Below are 23,193 nucleotides of genomic sequence, written 5' to 3' on the forward strand. Positions count from 1 at the left end.
AAAAAAAACATTGATTTTATGCATGCAGTAAATTTGATGAAATAACAACTCAATCATCATTCTCAAAAAAGAAATTGGTAAAATATTACTGGAGAACATTGGTCGTCACTGGGTCTAATATATCACTGCCACTTTTTCTTGGTAAATTATCTTGTGTGTTTGTAGGGCACGGCACATAAAATTGTTTAAAAAATAACTCATCTCAGGTCCTTGCAACACTATTATATCCTTCTACAATTTTGAAAATATCAGAATGCGTGGTCAAATACTTTATAGTACTCATAGCCCTTGTCAAAGGAATTGATTGTTTTGGTCTCTTCAAATGATCCCACCACGGTTAATCAAGAAACAATTTGAAAACAATATCCTTAGTTAGAGTGAAATTATTGTTTGTGCCATTACCAAATGATTAATTTCAGTTGGTCATATTAGAAATGGCCTAGATAAAAATAAAAGTCTTTGTATTAAAGACTTCCATTGACATAGACTGATGTTATTTTGTCTTTTATATTGAATCAGTCTATTCATTTGAATTTCTTTATGTGCTTTTAATTCTTGATATTTAAAAAAAAATGTTCTTCACTCTATCAGTCTTAACCTTATATATTACATCTGTTATCAAGGAGTTCTTCCAAAATAAGCACATTCCCAGATTACTTTTGGCTGATTCACTACCCGGAGGGATAATAAAAATGTTTTTATATAGAAAGAGTACTCCATAAAATGAACACATATTTAGTAATAAGTATTTATGATATTCTCTATTGCATTATGTACCCCCCAAAGCAGATACATTTGTAACCAATTTAAAAGCTGACTACTGATACACACTCAAATGATTTTAATGTTTTCTTACTGAAACATTTCATTCTCTTCATTCAGTCTGTATCTACTATATCATGTGTACTATTTAGGTGCTCAGGATACAAATTTAAATGAGATATAGAATTTGTCTTTAAGAAATCCTCAGGGTAATGGGGGTATAGACTTACAAGTTTTCACCACGAAACTGCATGTGAGTGTTACAGGAGTACAGGGGAGGTAAAGACAAATTTACATAATGAGATCAGGAAAATCTACATAAAAGTGGTCACTTCTGAATTATGAATGAAAAGAAGAATGAGAGTTCATTGAATGAACACTTAACAAGAGCATTCCGAAATGGAATATCACGTGAAGAAACAGGAATATGAAAATTTTGGGTGGCTTTTGGTTGATTGGAATGTAATATGACTGAGATATGGTGCACAATATGGAAAAGGAAGGATAGGAAGGAAGATCGGTATGGCTTAAACTCGTAAGCATCTTGTGCATCGAGGTACAATTTTTGCACTTTTTTCTCTCACAGTGGGAGATATGAAATAATACTTGTAGAAAAGTAATTATACTAATAGTGGAGAGATTAAATTAGATATGATAAATTAGATATGACAGAGATCAAAATCGTAGAGAAGAGTTAGGAGTTTTTCCAGTAGTTTGAAAGCGAGTCACCCGGAAATGACCTGGGCTTAGGACTTAGTCCTCTTCTCTCTTTCTCTTTTCTGTCTACATTTGCAAAGCGATCTCATCTCATCTTAGAGCATTAAATCACATCTTTCTAGACATTTTGTCCTCAAATTCAGGCTTCTATTTTGGTTGGCCAAAAAGTCCGTTCAGGTTTTCCTGTAACATCTTACGGAGAAATCCAAACGAATTTTTTGGCCAACCCTATATATCCTACCGCCTAGTCTCCATTTCCTCATAGTTATAGAGTAGCCATCTCTTACTGTTAATATGTAAAAAACCGAAGTCTGGTACCATCTCCCACACTCTAGCTAAAACCTTCTCCAGATGCAGTTTTTTTTTTGTTTTTTTTTAAAATTAACTAATTAATTTATTTATTTTTGGCTGTGTTGGGTCTTCGTTTCTGTGCGAGGGCTTTCTCTAGCTGCGGCAAGCGGGGGCCACGCTTCATGGCGGTGCACGGGCCTCTCACTGTCGCGGCCTCTCTTGTTGCGGAGCACAGGCTCCAGACGCGCAGGCTCAGTAATTGTGGCTCACGGGCCTAGTTGCTCTGCGGCAGGTGGGATCTTCCCAGACCAGGGCTCGAACCCGTGTCCCCCTGCATTGGCAGGCAGATTCTCAACCACTGCGCCACCAGGGAAGCCCCAGATGCAGTTTTTCCTTCTCCATTGATGCTGATCCCATCTTTGTTGCTCAGAAAAAAATAATTTGAACTCATCTTTTTTTCCACATTTACATATCCTTTGATATTATGCTCAAAATACATCCAGAATCTGATGACATCTCACACACAACTGCTGCTACGCTCTTCTCAGCAGCAACAATTCATTTTGATTAAAGAGCCCCCTTAGTGGTCTACCTGCCTCCATCCTTGCTCTTCTATATTGTTTTCTCACAACATGGTAGTCAGAATGATACATTAAGAATGTTATTTACACGTACTCAAAATCCTTCAAAGACTTTGTATTTCATTCAGAGTAAAATTCAGTTTTGCAGTGGCTTCCTAGGTCCTACATAATTAACCCTCAAACTCTATGAACTTTTTGCCCACTCCCTTCTCAGCACACTGACCTCTATGTTCTTTCTTCAGCACATCAGAGACCCTTCAGTTTTAGGGCTCTTTCAACCTCTTCCTGATGTTTGGAATGTTCTTGTATCAGATCACTTCATGTTAACTTTCTCACATTCTTCTTTTCTCAAGTGTCAATCATCTCACAGAAGCCTATCCTGACCATTAAACTTAGATTGTAATTCTTTTCCAATCATTCCTGATTCTCCTTGCCATACACACAAAACATCTCTACCATGCAATATAGTTTACGTCTTACTATGTTTATTATTCGTGGTCTTTCCTCCTGCTGGAATATAAATTCCAGGTGTGTAAGGATTTCTGTCTGCATAGTTCATTGATACATCTGTAACACCAATAAAGTGTCTGGTACACAGTAGGTACTGGCTGTCTACTTTTTAAATAAATAAATGAATGACTTGCATTAATGTGATGGCAACTGTGATTGGAGACAGATGTGATAGCTGTTTATTACGGCAATGTCACCTAGTTATGATATAAAATTTGTATTCCCGTTTTCTCATTTATTAACTATGTGATTCTAGGTGATGAGGGAAAGGAAACAGTGAAGCAGCTGAAAATAATTATTAGAAAATGAGGGGAGAACTAGATGAGAATGACATCCCAAAAGTCAAAAAAACTACTTTCAAAAAATTGGAATAACCAATACTGAACTGTACTATAAATAAGTCAAATAACTGTTAATTTCACGTAAAAATTAGGATATCACTAATGATAAAAGAATAACTATTTTCAGTAGTGTGGGAAAGATAAGAACTCATCTTGTACTAGGATTTCATATAGATGACTTAGATAATTTTGAACAGGGTACATATGCGGGTACAGAAGATTTTTAAAAGAATATTTGCATTTTACAGCTTGCTTTTTTCATTAGCCTTAAATTCATTTTTGTTACTTAAGATGTAGACCCAGTTCCACATGTTTTATGTCAAGATTATTGTAAAATTACGCAAAAGCTATTTGCAATTTAATCTGTGCGCTTGGAATACAGGAAAATAATACATACAACATAGAGATAATTTTAAATACACGTAAAAAGATGGTTGTCTACTTAATTTGAATTGCGTGAACTGATCTTCAGTTTTATGAAGCAATTTTCAAGTATAATACTTGTATAAAAATTATTGCTACTGGTTTTCTTATAATATGATTTGCACAAATTGCAGACAAGGTAATTGATAAAACTCAGAGTTTCAAAGTCTAGTCTGCCCTGAATAAATACAGTCTCCTTTTAAAATAAGATTATCTCAGCTGCTTGTTTTATATGTTTTTTTCCCTTGTATAATTCAGCAGTGTCAGTTGCCCATAAACAGGGAGTAACTTAATGATTTAGCAGACAATCTGAAAGACATAAAAATAATTTAGGTAGTAAATAAGTATGTAATAGTCTAAGTATGTCTTAAGTTAATATATTTAAAGTTAAATTTATTTAAACATTTTAAAAGTTAGATTTTCAAAACATAAAGAAAACCAGCAAAAAACTTTACCTAAATTACAAAGAACTTGCATGTTTTAAAGTAGGCATTGACTAAAATATTTTGTCACTCATAGTTTCTGAACTTCCCTGTGTTTTAAAACTGTAATATTGACAGTTCCTGGCTTTTAAATAATATACACAATTGTGTTTAGTTTTTACTGTTATTATTTTTATTCTCTTAATAAGTACATGTTATTAATCAACAAATTATATCCAGAAGATATACAACTAGTTATAGTCTTAATCCTAGATCTGACTATAACTTTTAAAAAGTTACTATTTATGTTAGTACTCTATCTAAACAAGACAGAGTACTAACATAAATAGTAACTTTTTAAAAGATATTTTTTCTTCATCTGCGTTCCCCTCAATTTTCTAACTTTTGTCTCAATACATATACAAAAAAGAACATCCATAATAAAGATATGGCATATTTCATTGTGATAGTAAAATGTAAGCTCCAGAAGGGCAGTACTATCTACTATTTCCCTGTGCCAAGCACATAGTTTAAGTGTGCAATAAATGCTTGTTGAGTGAATTGCTGAATAAATCCAAGCATTTCTGTAAAGGTAGTAGAATACAGTTAACTCAGATAAATATTCACTATTGTGGATTACAGAACTATTGCCTGATTCCTGAACCAAATTCAGGTCTCATTACAAAAAAAAAAAAGAGGAGCATGAACTGGTATATTTAAGCAGCCAATAGTGTCTGCCATACATATGTTGATTAAAATACATAGAGTGGGACCTTGTATTATCTACTTTAAATTTAACCATGTGGAAATCATGGTATTACAGTAGGTACAAGTAAATTAATGCATCTGGAGGATAATTTATAGCTTCTATAAATAAAAGTCAAAGCTTTTACATTTTATTGAAATCATGATTCAGCATTTTGAGGGCATATTAAATAGCATTTAAAATAACTTTATATCTTAAGAAGATATAAACAAAACAAACCTTATATGAATAGAGATGTTCTCTTATGGTGATATGGGGGTGTAACTGAAAAAAAGAGGTCTGCTGCTGTGGTAGGAGCAAAGACATTTATTAGGCAAATATTAAATTTTCTATTATGGTAATGCCTACTAAACTCAGAGGAAGATTAAAAGATGCCATTACACATGGTATATGCCTTCAGCCATTTACAAATTTCTGATGAAAAAAATGGTGTAGAAACATGACTATTGCAAATAACAATGAGGTCCATTAGAGAGGTACAAATAGTAGAGGAGGAAAGAATATCAAAATATTTAAAATAATTTGAGGAGAGGTCTGATATTTTATCTGTCCTTCAAAAACTGGAGAGAACTTGTAACTTCCCTCGTGGTGCAGTGGTTAAGAATCTACCTGCCAATGCAGGGGACACGGGTTCGAGCCCTGGTCTAGGAAGATCCCACGTGCCGCAGAGCAACTAAGCCCGCGAGCCACAACTACTGAGCCCATGCGCCGCGACTACTGAGCCCACGCGCCACGACTACTGAGCGCACGCGCTATGACTACTGAGCCCACGTGCTGCAACTACTGAAGCCTGCATGCCTAGAGCCTGTGCTCTGCAACAAGAGAAGACACTGCAATGGGAAGCCTGCTCACCACAACGAAGAGTAGCCCCCGCTTACCGCAGCTAGAGAAAGCCCGCATGCAGCAACAAAGACACAACACAGCCAAAAAATAAATAAATAAATAAAATCGAAAACAAAAAACAAAAAACATGAGTGGAAAAAAAAAAAACTGGAGGGAAATTTATAAGATGGGGATCAAGATATATTAAGTGATGCAATCTATAATTCAATTAGTATCATCTTGTATACAAAATATTTCATTATTTTGTATTTCAATATTCCTTCTCTCTATTAGTTTGCTAGGGCTGAAGTAACAAAGTACCATGAACAACTTGTGTTGGCTTCAACAACGGAAATTAATTTTGTCCCATATTTCTTGAGATTAGAATTCCAACATCAAGGCGTTGATAGGACTGGTTCTTTCTGAGGGCTGTTTGGGAAAGGATCTCTTCCAGATCTCTCATTGTCTTCATGTTCACATGGTGTTCTTGTATGCCTATCTGTCTCTAAATGATGTCTTTTTATAGGGACACCAATCACATAGGTTTAGGGTTCACCCTAATAACCTCACTTTAAGTTGAGTACCTCTGTAAAGACCCTAAATATCTCCAATAAGGTCATGTTCTAAGCTACTGGGGGATTAAGATTTCAATATATGAATCTTTTGGGAACACAATTCACCCCCAGTGCTCTCCATTAGTCAGCTCCATTAGGATCTTCAGGGCACATTTGTTTGTTTATTTACCTTATTTCCCAGGAGGATTATAGATGTTCAAAAACATTTATCAAATATTATTGGAATTTGTTATAACCGTGATCAAGAAACACGAAGCCTATTTTGTAAGCAACACATTTGATCTTTATTAACATCCAATTAATTAGAGTTGTTTGGAATTCTACATTTAGTAGTCATTTTATGGCATGCACAAAACATTTTTTATTCTTTTTCATTTTTTTCATTATAAGCAAATAATAGCATCCTTTTACTCAGCCCAGTGAATTGGAATCATAGTACTTGTGAGTTCCTTTGACATACTAATTTAGAGTCATATAACATAGATTTAGTGCCCATTTGCGCCCAGGTATATCTCAGTTATTGACTTGCTAACTGTGCATCATATTTCTTCTAATCTCTCCGTAGTAGTATGTGACTTTTGATCTAGACTTCTACCTTAGTTCTTAAATAGCATTGCAGTTTCCTAGTTGGGACTAGAATAATGCCTCAAGCTCTCTCATTTTCCCGCGTTCTGGCTTTAAAGACTTTTGTCAGCTTAATGATTCCTACAGGATAAACTCTCTTCTATTTCCTTTCAAATGCTGTATTTAAAATTTTAAAAAGACAAATAATCTTTGAAAGAAGCTGAGGGGCATTTTCCCCAAATAAATTTTTATGGCAGGTGGTGAAATGAAGCAATTAACGTTGAGTGACTCTATCTCAGATAAAGGTGGGAAACTGGCAGACAACTTTATCATTCTGGTGACATCGTGTTTGGAAAATGCTACCTCTCTCTGACTCACTTCCTGATTAATTAGCCTCAAACACCTCATTTCTAACCGTAGGCTTTACTTTCAAATGACCTATGATGCTTCACACTCATTCTTTTTTTTTTTTTTAATTAATTAATTTATTTATTTTGGACCCCATTGGGTCTTCGTTGCTGCATGGGCTTTAGCAAGTGGGGTCTACTCTTCGTTGTGGTGCGCGGGCTTCTCACTGCTGTGGCTTCTCTTTGTTGAGGAGCAGGGGCTCTAGGTACGTGCACTTCAGTAATTGTGGCTTGCAGGCTTTAGAGCGCAGGCTTAGTAGTTGTGGTGCACAGGCTTAGCTGCTCCGCGGAAAGGGGAATCTTTCCGGACCAGGGCTCGAACTTGTGTCCCCTGCATTGGCAGGCGGATTCTTTTTTTTTTTTTTTTTTTTTTATAGGAATTTTAAATTTATTCACAATACAAACAAGAACAATTGTCACAAAAAAATAATAAAAACCCAATGAAAGAAGGATTTTTAAAAATATTAAAAACCTGAGTTTGCAAATGTCTACCCATAAAAAAAGCAAATCAAAATTTTATTGTCCAACAAGTGTAAAGAATACCTGAGAAGAGAGCAAGTGAGTTTTGAGCTAGAAGGGAGGGCCTCGCAATTCGAGATACGGTTAATACTCCTTATTTAATCATTCAGATCGTATCAAGCAGAGCAGCCCCCGTTCACATGGTAACACGGGCCTCTAATCCCCAAAGTCCAGAGTTCATTGTTGGTGTGGCAAAGCAATTCAGTCAGTTGAAGAATATCTATTTTGTGTAGCTCCAGTTTTGCATAACATATACTTTACATAGCTGTGATAGGTTAGTATAATTGTAGTGTTATAGGAAACTCTCAGGTTAACCAAGCCACTCAAAATGATTACTCATGATACCAAGATTAAGCACCTTCAGCTACAGGGATCAACAAACTGTGGCACGTGGGTCAACTGTAGTCCACCCTCTGTTTTGTAAATTGATCTTCCTTGGAACACAGTCACACCCATTTGTTGGGTATTGTCTACGGCTGCTTTGTGCTGCAGTGACAGAGCTGAGTAGGGGCAACTGCTACAGAGGCCCTATGACCTGCAAAGCCTGCTATATTTCCTATCTGGTCCTTTACAGAAAAAGTTTGCTGATTTCTGTTTTAGTACCTTTTGTGTGTGTGTGTGTGTGTGTGTGTGTGTTAGCTTCTGCTTTATAACAAAGTGAATCAGTTATACACATACAATATGTTCCCATATCTCTTCCCTCTTGCATCTCCCTCCCTCCCACCCTCCCCATCCCACCCCTCTAGGTGGTCACAAAGCACCGAGCTGATCTCCCTGTGCTATGCAGCTGCTTCCCACTAGCTATCTATTTTACATTTGGTAGTGTATATATGTCCATGACACTCTCTCACCCTGTCACATCTCACCCCTCCCCCTCCCCATATCCTCAAGTCCATTCTCTAGTAGGTCTGTGTCTTTATTCCCGTCTTGCCACTAGGTTCTTCATGGCTTTTTTTTTTTTTTTCCCTTAGATTCCGTATATATGTGTTAGCATACTGTATTTGTTTTTCTCTTTCTGACTTACTTCACTCTGTATGACAGACTCTAACTCCATCCACCTCATTACAAATAGCTCCATTTCATTTCTTTTTATGGGCAGGCGGATTCTTAATCACTGCGCCACCAGGGAAGTCCCCACGCTCATTCTTAAAATCACTTGTTATTCATACTCAAAAGTCAATTCAAGTCTTTGATTTAAAAAAAAAACCAAGAAACAAAAAACTTCAGAATGGACAAATATAATTCAAAACTTGTCTGACATATGTATAATGTGAATGATTCTCAGTTCACCACCTATAAAGCATAAAATGAACTAACATTTATCTCTCCAGGGATTTCTTTTTCTTCTGACAGATTAAAAAAAAAAAAAACTTGCAGTAGAATTTGGTGAGACAACTTAAAACCTATCAGCTCTATTAATTGAGAGAGATTATGTTTGTAACCAACAGGGATAAAGACTATGTTAAACAAGCCTATGAAAAAATAATGACTTACTAGATAATGATTTTATAATGCAGTAGTATATAAATCATCCCTGCCTCCTTCCTCTGAGACTATATTCACATTTCAATAATCTGAGATTTGTCATTGGAAATGAAAGAATTCAGATGCCAACACTTAAGATTGCTCTCACCAATTATTATTCAGAGGTATGTTAGAAATGTATTACAGAAAGTAAAATTTAATAATTAGTACATTTATATAACAACTCTTGAATATTGTTTTGAAAATATTTTATTGAGAAATACATGTAGATAGCAACATATATTTGTATCTGGGGTGGGGCAGAAGTCATGCCAAGACTGTATCATTTTATTGTTTTTATTTTATTATTTTTTTAACATGTTTATTGGAGTATAATTGCTTTACAATGGTGTGTTAGTTTCTGCTGTATCACAAAGTGAATCAGCCATACGTATACATATATCCCCATATCCCCTAAGACTGTATCATTTTAAATTGCAAACATGTGCTCAGCCTTCTTTTTTACATGTCAGTCATAAACCATTTATTATTGAATACCAACAGTAATCAAATTAATTTACTGATTATACAGAAAGTAAGTAGGAGATCTGAAAGTTAAATCTACTACATTACATGAGCATTATTTTGAGATATATTTTTATGGGACAAAAAACAATCCCAAATGTAGCTTAATTTTGTACTTGTTAGTAAGAAAATAATTCAGATTTTGATTAATAAATTAGTGCCACTTTGAATTCCTTTGACTTAATTGTCCATAGGGCCTCCACTTCTTTATATTAGCCGACGTGCTGACATGCTTCAGTTAGCTTCATTCAATTATGTGAAATTGCAATTAGAAGAGGCTGTCAGCCAATGGTGTAATTAAATCTTCTAAAAATAAGAGATAAGAATCCAGTCGCATCCAATAGTATCAATACATGCCTGTGATAATACTAGGTACACATAAATGGACTTAGGTCTTCCAAACTTATTTTTTAAAAGTGTATTTGAAAATAGAATTAGTAGATCTGTCAATCAGAATGTTTCTTTGTTCCTAAACATTCAAGTCCGAATTGCTGCAAAGATGCTTTTGTACAAATTTTGGTGGAAAGCTTTGTACCTTTTAGTATACGCTAAAATTGTTCCTCACATTCAAAATACATGAGTCAAGTAAATGATTTTTAATATGATATGCCTTTTCTTCATGCTGTTTGCTTATATTAATACGATTTTTCAGTCTTTTTTCTATGACAAATGTATTCTATTTAGAAGCTTATTCTTTGTTAATGTTATATTTATGAAGAAATTATAATTGCCTCTGTACCTGCTGCTTCAGTAAGAAAGATTTAATTTGCCCCAAATTATTTTAATGTCAACATCATTTATTCATTTCGAATTGTCATGTCCAAATTTGCGGGAGATAGGTATATACATGTGTATGTTTGTATATATATGTAAGTATGTATCTATACATATATATGAGTATGTATATTTAGATAAACAAGTGTGATAAAATTTTGTGCTTCTATAAGGTCATATATTTAAAATAGTCCTATATACTCAAATGATTTACATGAAAATCTAATTCTAACATTTCAAAAAAGCTTTTGATTAAATACAGAAGTTAAGTGGTTTCCAAATTAGTTTGTCTTCCCTTTGATATAAAATATGTTTGGTGTAATTAGGAAACTAGTAGAAATTCTTATATTAAAAAATCAACACCAAATGCCATAAGAGAGTGGAGTAATGGCATTGAAGTTCTGAGAGAAAATTGTTTTAAGCCTTGATTACTTTACCTACCTATATTGTCAATGACGCTTAAGACAAACAAAAGCATTTTTAGCTATTAAAGGGCTCAGAACATTATCTCACATACATCCTTCCTGTGAAGGATGGGATAAAGAGAAAGGAAATCGTGGCATATAATAAATAAGGAACCTTAGTGAGAAACTCGATGAAAACGTTTCCTGGCTTGTCAGTTATACAGAATGCCTTGTAAGCAACTGGTTCGAGTTCAAATAGGAAGCCATTGGACTCTAAGGAGAAAAGGGAATAGGATGGATTCTAAGCAATGTGCAAGGACTTCAGAGCTTTCTTATATTAGTAAACAATGGTGAAAATAAAAACAAAAATATGTTTCTACTCTCAACAAGAGGAGGATAAAATAATTAAAACAGCTACGAAGCTATGAAATTGTACAAGAAAGACATGTCAGATACATTGCAAAGTAAACTATGGCATGATTTCAAACAAGAGAAGTAAAAGGAAAGAAAATCCACTTAGCTTGGATGCTTTGAATTGTCTCCTTCAAGTGATACAGCAGTTAGGACATTGTACCCATGGAGAATGAAATATAATCCTAATGCTCTATTTTGCATATAGTTATACTTTGGTAAATATTATTTATTGTTTTTCAACTTTAAGAGATAATTCATTGAAAACTATCCTCATCTTAAATGTAGTTACAAAACAATATAAACACCATTAAACCTTGACTGTGTAAAAGGAAAGGGTGCAGAAAAGGAAGAAGGAAGCAGATACTAATATCCTCATCTAACAGAGTGGGAAGTTGAGATATAATATCTAAAGTTAGTGAAACAAATCGAAGTTTAAACATGTCATTTAAAGTTGCAAAGGCAAGCAAAAGAACTATCAAAAATTTGAACAAGGAGATAAAAGTTTGGATAAGTTACAGAGGTACATCCTTGTCTTTCACAGTGAGTAGTTATGTATTAAATGTAAAATCAAGAAATAGTGATATAAACATATCATGTAGCATAAAAGGAGGTAACTATCTTAACAAAAAAATCAATAAGGTCTAATTTATTGTATTTATTGTCCAATAAAATGATGAATTTTTTGGTGAGCATAAGGAGTAATTATTTGTATTTTATTTGGCAGATAAAGTTTGAAAAAACCAATGCATCTGTTTTAAAAGAGGATGATATAGAAACTTAGAATTTTAAAAATTTAATCATTAATAGCAATTTAATAATTATTTAATAATTCATATTTATTGTGCTTAGCCTACTGCAAACCAATATGCAAGGTTTTTAACATACCTTATCTCATTTAACTCCTGGAACCTTTTATACGAATACACAGTTGAAGAAAATGAGTAGTGTAGTAATATTCCCAAATATCTTGGTCGGCATGGATAAAATTGAGTTTTAAAACCTGGAAAAACTAGGACTTGAAACTAAACATTTTAGGTTTTTATTCACTTCACTACTACACTTTACTGACTCCAGTTTATTTCACCCTTTGTACAGGTAAGTGGAAAATAAGTGCCTTGGAAAAAAGGATGCAGCTTGTGAATTTTAACAGGAGTGGTATTAAAAATGTTGCAGTCATTACAGCATAGGCATGGTCCCTAAAATATGGACTCTCTCTATATAGAACCAATACGATCCTATGGTTGCTTAACAACTGAATAGCATCAATTAATAATTATTTATCTTGGGTAAAAATATAAGAAATTGTGATTAAAACAAAGGTATTTTTCTGTTATACTTTTCTGACTTCCAGGTTCATTATTTCATAAAGTCCTCAATATTTGTATAAACTCTTAAAAGCATTTGTGAAAGAAATGATATACCATCTATATTTTGAAGTCAAGTAATGCCTAGTATGTTTTATAAGTTTCTGATATATCGCATAACCAGGGTTTGTTTTTTTTTTTAATTACAAAGAGTGTTAACAATAAAGTACCAATTACTGAACACATGTGGGCTCTAGCTAAGTAATGTTCATCTAGTCCTTGAAAAAATCCTTTTGTGTGCAAAATATCCAAATTTTATAGTATTAGTAATTGAAGTAAAGGGAATTTAAATAAGTTGAACCCATAGCTGATAAGTATAATTTAGATGTCAATATGAATCTAAGGATGTCTTATTTTGAAATTCACTCTCTTGCTTACTGCACATGGGTATCACGGCACTAAGTTGTACTTCCTTAGATCATCCAGACACCAAGAATTAAACCAAATATTGCCTTAAAATTATGAGAAATACTATTTTTAAAAAGTGAAATAATATGTACTTTTATATAAAGCCATATTAGGTCAGAAAGACTTAGATTAAAATATAAATCCACCACTAAAGTAATGGCATTATTTTGCACAGTTGTTTATTCTCTGAACTCATTCTTGTATTTCTTATACTTAAAATAACATTTTCTTACTATGTGGCTGAAAGCACACATTTAAGAAACTACACTAATTACATAATGACTAGCTAATAAGAGATGCTTGAAAATGGCAATTCTTATTATAATTACTACTATTTATTATTATATTAAATGTAAACTTTTAGAACTATCAGATACCACAACGATATCCAGGAGCGGGTTAAATAAAGAGGGAGTAATTTGCCTCTAGTTTTTCTGTCAATATTTACATGGAGATGTTCCTTTTCAGATTCAGAACCTCAGATTTCCTGAGAGGCTTCACAGTAGAAGCCTTCTCTTTACCCCCACTGCAGCATTTTACCTCCTAGGAAATATTACATCAACAAAACTTCTCTGGCACTTTTTCCTTTAGGATCCTTGCTGTGCATTAACCAGATAAATCAGTTCCCGCGAATGTGTTAAGAATGTAAGTCATTACCATTACACTAATATTGCCCCTACTGAGAGAACAATATCTGATTAAGGAAGAAGTCATTCCAAAAAGGAGAGTTTCAGGTTTGGGGACATCCCAAGAGGAGAAACCTTTTTTTTAATCGGCCTTTAAATCATCAAAATAGGCCACAGAACAACAGTGTCTATAAATAGATAATTCTGGACTGGGCATCAAAAGACCCTCATCTATACTGGCTCTGCTATATGGTTTACCTTGAATACTTAATACTTAATACCTCCCCTTCCAGCTTCATTCTTGTTAAAGATTAGACCTGAGTCAAAATATTAAAATAGTTTACATATTTATTTTTATTTATCTTTTTAACAAATATTTAATAGTAGCTACCATGGCAGGGTACATTTGTTTCCTGGTTTGTTTTATGATGCGGATTTGGCAATGATCAGGATACACAAAATTCCTCCTCTTATTAAGAATCCATTCCAGTGAGGAAAAGCAGAATATACTCTTTAAAAGAAAATATATATGCTTTACAATTTATTGTTTTAAAGAAAAACAACATTGGTTTAAAAGAAAACAATGCTATGAAGATTACTCAAATATAGTTATACAATAAAAACAATCCAAACTACTAATTGGCTATTAAATATCAGATAGTCAGAGAATGGCTTTTGAGAAGACAACATTCTAACTGAGCTCTGAATGACAAGGAGGGACCAACCACGCATGCCAAGATCCGAGGAAAGGAAGTAGGTACAACTAGAGCCAAGATCTCAAGACAGTTGTGAATTTGTGTGTTTAAGACTAGGAAGGCTTGAACGGTCAAGCAACGGGTGAGAAAAGAGAAAAGGGTGTGTTAAAGCAGGGCATTGTAATCCACAGCAAAGTGATTGATTTCTACTTTGTGATCAGTGGGACTGAAGTATAAATTTTCACGTAGGGGAATAGCATGATCATTATACGTTGTAAATGACGCTGCCCTGAGTTTGGATTGTAAGGATAGGGCAATGGGTACAGGAAGAGTTGGAGGCTATTGTCTCAAAGTAGAATTATGATAGTTTCGACTAAGCATTTTAAGGAGAGATTTACAGAGAATTCAACAATCTGTAACTTTTTGAAATAGAGTGAACAGGATATGATAATGGATTAAAGGCTGAAGTGAAAGAAGATAATGACCAAGAAGGCCTTAGCGTTCCCCTCAGCTTGACTAGTCTTTAGACTGGTTTCTTCCTGACAACGGGGCCCTAAAGTCCCTTTTCTTAGAGAATTTACTTTAGAAAACTTGCAATTGTAAATTCTCTCTCTCCATCTTTGATATACACAGCTTCTGTTACCTAGGAAGGTCTTTTCCAAGGACCTGGGAGTCATGCCTTTGAAATGTAAACATCAAGAGGAATAGTGTCCCTCTCTCCCTGTGTTTGTGGGAAGGTAGAAGCCTAACTCGGATAAGCACTAATTAGCAAACACAGATGGCCTAGGCATACTGACCAACGTCCAATCAGCTTCTTCTAATGCCTTTTCACTAGCTGATCCCAGGGCTTGAAAACCATCTGGCCATTTGTTTCAACAGAGTTGAGTTCAACCTATTTTCCCTATTACAATAGACTTGAATAAAGTCTTCCCTGCCTGTAAAATTGGCCCAGTGCAATTTTTCTCTTCTAACGATTAAGACCACAGCTGAGATAGTTGGCTTGAGGGACAGTATGGATATTGATGATTTTTATTTAATGGTGAAGACTGGTACAAACAGCATGGTATTTTAGAGAAAACCGTTCAGAGTTAGAGGTGTTAAGTTTGAGATGCCAATAGCTTTACAAAGCAGTAATATGTGCAAGTGGGAGGTTCATGGTGAAGGCCTGCGTTTTGTGTGTGTGTGTGTGTGTGTGTGTGTGTGTGTGTATACATGAAAATTCTCAGCTTATAGATGTTATATAAATCCATGTGACGGGGTGAGGGTACATAGGGAGGGGGATAGACAGAGCAGAGAAGGGAGCACTGATTTCTGGGACTTCCAACATTTAAGGATGGAGCCTGGAAGTAGGAACAAGCAGAATTTGAGAATGAGAGACAGGTGAAAAAGAGGTAAAAGCAAGAGAAAAACAGCTCATTTTTATAGGATAGCATAAAAAAATACTAAAATATTTTCAGGTATTTTAATTGGTAACATATAGACATGTACTTTTTTTTTTAAGCTCAATGTGGTTTTTTATTATTGTTATACAAAACTTAAGAAAAGCGAAATCAGGGTAAACACAAAGACTATAAATTCCCTGGATGTATTCTTTTCTTAGAAAAAAACAGCAACACCAAAAAATGAAGTGGAAAACTACATATAATACAGGCAAAGAAGAAGTAACCATGAGTAAAATAAATCTACACGTGGAACTGTAATCACATTTTGATAACGGTGCTTATGTGATAATAGTGCTCTTCTGGTGATAACCCAGCACTGTTTGGGGAGGAAGGTAGACTTCAAATTGTGTCATTAAGAGATAAAAAGAATGGATAAAAATATAATGAATCTACCCCAGATATTCCCCCACACCAGGACAACCATGAAGCCATATGGCTTCATGCATTCCAAGCACAAAGAAAATGACTATATATTCATTAATTCTGTGTAATACTATAGATGGCATATTTACTGTAAGTCCATATACAATTTAGGGAGCACAAAATAGTAATCTGTCCTCATTTCTCTTATTTGTAAAAATTAAAGCTTGATATCTTCTTGAGCAGTGAGATATTTTAAATAGCCATGTATTAAACTTTGACTTTGAAAAACATGCTTAATTTTGTTAAATGCTAAACAAAACCAAAAATACATTGTATATATAAATATTTAATATTTATTTCATATGTATTGGGATATTCATTCTGGCATATCCCAAAATGTGAATCCATCACATTCATTATTTGTATATTTCATCACTAGTATTGACGATATGGTCACTTCTTTTTTAAACTTGGGCTCAGTAGACAGCAAAGACCATATTCCTCATGTTAGTATGTAGGTAATATTTTAGCAATTTGATACATGAGTAATTAATCTTGTGATGTATCTTTATTTCTGTCTATAATGCTATCTCATTCTATTTCTATGTAAAACAGATATAAACATAAAATAGAGATAATTTTGTTTTAAGTAGTTTATTTTTATACATGTACTCATATTTGAGATACAAGAGGTAAAAAGTAATATTTTGTAAAGGGACTTTCTCCCACTTTGTCCTTCACCCACCCAAGTCTTCTTCCCATAGTTAGCACATTAATAATTGTTTATAATTCTTTTAAGAATATACCAGGCAATAAATAATATTACATTTTGAGAATATACAAGGCAATACATACTGTAACTATATCACATATTTTTACTCTTTATATTTATTTGTTGGTGTATACATATATATGCATAAAAAAGGTAGGAGAAAAATTATATATATTATGTACATTATATAATTATAATTAATAATATAATATAATAATATAATTATATATAATTTTTTCTCTTTCTATTTTATTCAAATATTAAAAAGCTAACATACTATATACACTATTCTGTGCCTTACTTTTTGGAACAAACAGTGTGTAGTGAAATGATTTTGCATTAGTTTTAATATTCCTTGTTTTATTAAATTTAAAACATTTCATGGTATAGATATTTCATTATTTATCAAGATTTTAAACTATTTTGTCTTTTTTGCTATGGACACAATTGGATTCTTTCTTAGTATGAATGGACTTTTAGTTTACTACATGCAATTCTATTCAGAGAAACACGTATTTTATGTTTCCAAAGAATTTCATGATATTTAAAAGATATTTAAGGATACTATCATATCCTTAAGGCTGATGTCTTAAAATCAACTTGAGATTTTAATCATATGGTGAAGAGTTGATAAATATTACAAACCTGGCGTCCATATTAAATGCGTTTGTAGGAGGGAAAACAAAACTATTTGGCATTTAATGCAGCACTGGACTCAACTATTTAATGTGGAAAATTGACTAATCATAAAAAAAACAAAACCTGAGCACAAATACTGGTATGCTATAATTTTGACTGTTTTTTTTTTATAAACATTTACAATAATTCTGGACTTAAGGAATGAAAGTGTGATGAAACGTTGCTATTGAGTAAGAGCCATTGTTTTTAACAAGGAGTTTTCAGAGTAAGTGGCTGACTTAAAAGCAGACATTCAGTTCTCTACTTAGAAGCTGGTACAAAGTCAAGGCAATTTTAAGTGAAAAGACAAGCCAGAATTCAGTGTCATTTAATTAGGCCACATAGGCAACATTTACTTTTAAGATCAAGAAAAATAGAAGAAAAACAGTGGTTCCACAAAGAGAAAGTTACTGCTTTAAAAGTTATTCTTGTCCGAGTTGAATATAGAACTACTCTTTACTTTAAAAATCAATCACAATTCCACTTTATATCATAGAGTAAGCTGTTTTGCAGAATTTAATAGATTATACTATTGATTCCATCTATACAGTGCTAGCTGGTATCGCATACCTATGAAGTATGGCCTATTATGTTACTGAGAGCAAGAGAAAAGGGATTAGTCTGTGAAAGAACAAGTAAGTTTCATGGTTCCACGCAATATTCACATACCTGTTAACTCAATAGTCATTTTATGTTAGTAAAATACAACAAAACAAAATTTAAAATAGTCTGTTTTAATCCTTGAAACATCTGGCTAAGCTTATTTGAAAAACTCAGTTTGGGTACCTCTTCAAAATCCAGGCACTGGATATGAAAGACTAGTTTTTTCTTCCTTCTTGTTTTCTTCACAGAGATGAAAATACTGTTGAATCATTGATTTTAACTGCATATGATTACATTAACTTCTGTAGTGTCTTCTTGAGAATCATTTAATCAGACCAGATATTATTTAGCTATTCCCGCTTATTTTCAGTCTATGTCAGGGAAAAAGTGATGATGTTAGGGTGTGAGGGTGGGAGAGGAAGGCAGAAAGAGATTTGACTTCAATGGAAAAGGCAGTATGATGGCAGAAACAGAGACTGGAGTCAGGTACTTTGAAGATGGAGGAGGGGCTACAAGTAAAGGAATCTGGACGGCAACTAGACGCTGAAGAGGACAAGGAAATGGGTTCTTCCCTGGAGCCTCCAGAAAGAAACAACCCTGTTCACACCTTCATCTTAGCTCCATAAAACTTCTTTTATGGACTTTCGATCTTCAGAATTTTAAGATAATAAATTTGTCTTGTTTATGACACTAAGTTGTTTTGGTAATTTGTTACAGCAGCAATAAGAAATTAATATATTTATTGTTCCCTCGATAATTGCCCTCCAGATTTACCTTTGGTAACAAAGAGAAAAGACTACGTTTTGAAGTCTGTCAACATTTATTATTTATACAGTGGGAGTCAATGTCAGCGCAATTCTACTGGAAAGCAAATAACAAGACCAAGTTAGAAATGAAAAAGATTTATTGAAGATAAAGTCTGTGAAAGTCAAAGGAGAGACGGAGTTGTAGTAGGGAGATTCTTCAGATCTGTGATGCAGGTTTGACACCTATGAAAAGACAGATAAAGAAGAAACATTGGATGGGGAGAGGTACTGATGCAGTTCTGAGAAAGTCTCATCCATGCCAACAGGGAACCCCAGAGCAAAGATTGCCTGTTAGAGAAGTCCCATGTTGGGCAAAAACAAGGCCCTTGGATTGCACCTGGCCCAGTTATTAGCAGGAACAGCCCAGAGGAAGTACGTCCTTGGCTAGAATACTCTAGCAGATTCTAAGGGTGTTGTCACCTCAACTGTCAGCTGATTGCAGTTCTAGGAGCAGGTTTTCTCTTGTAAGGGTACCCAAGTGGCATACCTCCTTGGCTGCCACAGTCAATTCAACATGGTAGACATGCAATAAATATGTCTTAAATTTAAAAATAATGAATATTCCACTGGAATATTACCAAAGTCCAAGTCTTCGCCCACAATAGTTATTTTTCCCTCATGGTGTATGTAGCACCTCCACCTTTATATTTATTATTTTCTTTTGTAGAATAGCTTTGAATAAATGTGTTTCATAGTTTCTATTTCCCCAATCATTACATATGCTACATTGATTATTTGATATTAGATTTTAAAAAGTTCTTCTTTATATTTTGCATGTCTATAGATTCATGACTTAGACTATTTAGCTGACATTCCTAGATTTAGACACGCATAATCTAGACTTTGTGTGTTTAAATATGATCTCCTAACTAGAACTTTGAAACTTTTTTTTTTTTTTTTTTTTTTTGCCATGCTGTGCGGCATGAGGGATTCCCCAACCAGGGATCAAACCTGTGCCCCCTGCAGTGGAAGTGTGGAGTCTTAACCACTGGACTGCCAGGGAAGTCCCAAACTTTGAAACTCTTTTAACACACTTTCGTAGTTATCATCTTGGATGGGGTGCTGTGACAATGACTGACCTCACCCACTGTAGGTGACTATATTGGTTAAGCCTCAGAGTCTAGTAGTGTCTTTGTTCTTGCTTCAGAGATCAACAGCTACATACCCAACTCTAGCTTCTCACATCATCAAAAAGGAAAAAAAAGATTAAAGGTAAAATAATGATATTCTTGCACAGGAAGACCTATCTCAGAGACTGTTGCAACACAGTATTTTATTGATTAGGAGTCCACATAATTTTACTCTAAAGGGCCAGATAATCTACTAGGTTTTGCAGGCCATATATAGTTTTGTCGTGTATTCTTTTTGTTTTTGTTTTTGTTTTCTACAACCCTTTAAAATATAAACACCATTCTTAGCTCCCAGGCTAAACAAAAAAATAGTCCTCTGCCAGATTTATCTTCAATGTGGAATCCATAGGTAATTGCATAATTCTCTAAGAAATGTACAAGGACAGGAGAGGTCTCCTCAATCTTTCCAGTATATTTATGACCTGTTTCATTCTCTCCTGTATTAAGGAAGATTTTGTTTGGATATGGGCAATAGAAAAATCTAAAATAAAGGTGGCATAACTAAGATAGAAATTTATTCTCCTCAGGTAAACATACAGAGGTGTAAAAATGCAAGTCTGATCCACAAATTCCTTATGGATCCAGCCTCCTTCAAGCTTACCAGTTTACTTTCATCCCCTTAGTTCAAGATAGAATATATGCTCTGGGTTGGATGAAGGATTAACAAAAATATGAAAAAGGGGCAGTATCAAGTGTATGCAAAGACATATACAAGGAAGCTTCTGTAAGCACTTATGTTTACATCTGTCTGGCCAGAACTTACTAATGTGGGCATATCTAGCTGCAAGGAAAACTAGTTAATCTGCTGTCCTTTATACTGAGTTGCAGTATGCTGAGTCAACTTTCCCATTTGTATGACAGAAGAGTAAAACAGATTTCAGGGGATAACTACCGCTTCCTGACATGATTCTTCCTTATTTAAATTAAGAAGCCCAGGGACTTCCCTGGTGTTCCAGTGCTAAAGAATCCGCCTTCCAATGCAGTGGACATGGGTTCGATCCCTGGCCGTGGAACTAAGATCCCACATGCCGCGGGGCAACTAAGCCTGCTTCATAACTACTGAGCTCGCGTGCCTCAACGAGAGAGCCCGCATGCCGCAAACTACAGAGCCCACGTGCTCTGGACCCTGCACGCCACAACTAGAGAGAAGCCCGAACGCCACAACAAAGAGCCCACAAGCTGCAACAAAAGATCCCGCGTGCTGAAACAAAGATCCCGAGTGTCAAAACTTAAGACCCGACACAGCCAAAAAAATAACAACAAAAAAATTATTTTTAATTAATTGAAATTATAAAAATAAATAAAGAAGCCCAGTTGTGGTATATAAACATTTACTCCCATGACAAAATAAGTATAACAGATACAAATATAGTAAGTTCTATTAAGCTATTTGTCAATATATTTTAATAGTTTAATTGAATTACACTCATATATATTAGTCTGTGAGAAATAAACACATGAAACTAGATTTCCCTGAGAAATACCTAGATACTGTGAAGCATGAAATGTATAAAATATATATATTTTTGGGTAATATACTCAATATTAGAACTTAAATTACCTTACTAATAAGTATTATCATGCCATCTGAAAGACATTTTTTAACTTGCCAATTTCTCATATTCTGTCATGGTACATGGAGAAATTTTTAAAGTAGAAATATATGAGAGAAATATTTTTAAAGAGTTAATTGTTCTAAAGGAGATTTCTTTAGTGATAACTTTCCTCAGAATAATAGTCCAAGAAAATCACTTTACTAATAATCACTTCAACTACAATAAAAAATTGACAGGTATATAAGTTCCCCCATATCTATAGCTTTCCCATATGGATTTTTAAGTAAGTGAAAATTAGTATTACAAAGGGGAAGCTGGAATGTGAATTATGTGATGTTTATTAACTCACCTTTCTACTTGTACCTATATACATCATTTGGGTTTTCCATACCTTACACTTTTCCATACAAAAAAAGACTACAGTATTTACAATATTTACTTCTATGCTTCCTGGGAGATATACATTAGTTAATAACATATCCATCACAATAATATAACTAAGAATAAAATTAATAAAAGGATTGAAAACATTAACTTTAAAAATAAATGTGATATTTTTCTAAGCTCATACACAGATGGAAATTATCCTAGGATCACTTCATAATAAGAATAATGTGTCGTACACTAAATTAAATGAAGAATTTCTACAGTGACTCTTTCCAGTTAGGTTATTTGGATATTTCCTTCCTGGACAACATAAGCACAACTAGTACAGACATAATTTTTCTGTTATTACTAGGTATTTATTAATCTACTATGTTGTACTGGGTTTTATTTCAATTTACTGGAAGTAAATTACATAAAATAACCTTTCCATCAAAATTACATCTAATGAGAAAACTAGAATTTATCCAATTGGAGAATGCATCCATGAAGTCTTTTTTTTTTTTTTTTTTAATTTATTTATTTAATTTTTGGCTGCATTGGGTCTTCGCTGCTACACGCGGGCTTTCTCTAGTTGCAGTGAGCGGGGGTTACTCTTTGTTGCGGGGCGCAGGCTTTGCATTGTGGTGGCTTCTCTTGTTGCAGAGCACAGGCTCTAGGCGCGTGGGCTTCAGTAGTTGTGGCACACGGGCTTCAGTAGTTGTGGCTTGCGGGCTCTAGAGCGCAGGCTCAGTAGTTGTGACGCACGGGCTTAGTTGCTCCGTGGCATGTGGAATCTTCCCGGACCAGGGCTTGAACCCTTGTCCCCTGCATTGGCAGGCGGATTCTTAACCACTGCGCCACTAGGGAAGCCCCCATGAAGTCTTGTATATTTAGATTTATACAGATCGATCTATTTGGCAGTCTTTAAATATGATTATTTTATTTCATTTATTTTATTACTGTTTTTAGATAATGTTAAAATTTACTTATAATACATAGGCACAGAGCTTGACATATGCCAGGTGCTCTAAGCATTTCTCAAA

This window comes from Eschrichtius robustus, chromosome 4 (assembly GCF_028021215.1).
Source record: "Eschrichtius robustus isolate mEscRob2 chromosome 4, mEscRob2.pri, whole genome shotgun sequence".
Taxonomy (NCBI): Eukaryota; Metazoa; Chordata; class Mammalia; order Artiodactyla; family Eschrichtiidae; genus Eschrichtius; species Eschrichtius robustus.